Genomic DNA, 368 nt, shown 5'->3' with positions numbered 1-368 from the left:
CAGGATACAGTTTTACATTAAAGATAAAATGGAACAAATGACACAGTACAGGATACTGTGGGTGCAATTTGGACACATAAATATACTTAGAGCTCCCATGGCCTCAATAAATTTAGAAATACTCTCTGGGAATTCTATGGTATCCTCAAACTTCAAAACTGCATGTTGAGAAGCTTTTGCTTTTCCTTTTGCATTTCTCTTACACAAGTGGAACACAGAACTCACAAGACAAAAGAAATGGGAGAAGGAATCAGAGCTATCTGAATATAAATTTGATGAGAAGAATGAGGTCACCACAGAGCACAGGCTAATCTCAAAGACCATTGTGGAATACGAAATCCAACACCACCAACCTGCTCAAGATACCA

The 368-nt window shown here is 38.0% G+C and overlaps 1 protein-coding gene across 1 annotated transcript in view; it reads right to left on the bottom strand.

Annotated features, from left to right (window-relative positions):
• Positions 1–368, bottom strand: part of ERC1 (ELKS/RAB6-interacting/CAST family member 1) — a gene marked incomplete at both ends in the record, with an annotated part of 99,878 nt that overhangs the window by 70,081 nt on the left and 29,429 nt on the right. The gene's annotated exons all lie outside the window — the stretch shown is intronic.

This window comes from Phaethon lepturus, unplaced genomic scaffold (genome assembly GCF_000687285.1).
Source record: "Phaethon lepturus isolate BGI_N335 unplaced genomic scaffold, ASM68728v1 scaffold3857, whole genome shotgun sequence".
In the NCBI taxonomy this organism is placed as follows: domain Eukaryota; kingdom Metazoa; phylum Chordata; class Aves; order Phaethontiformes; family Phaethontidae; genus Phaethon; species Phaethon lepturus.
The sequence above is the reverse complement of the archived record's forward strand: the minus strand, read 5'-3'. Positions and strand labels throughout refer to the sequence as shown.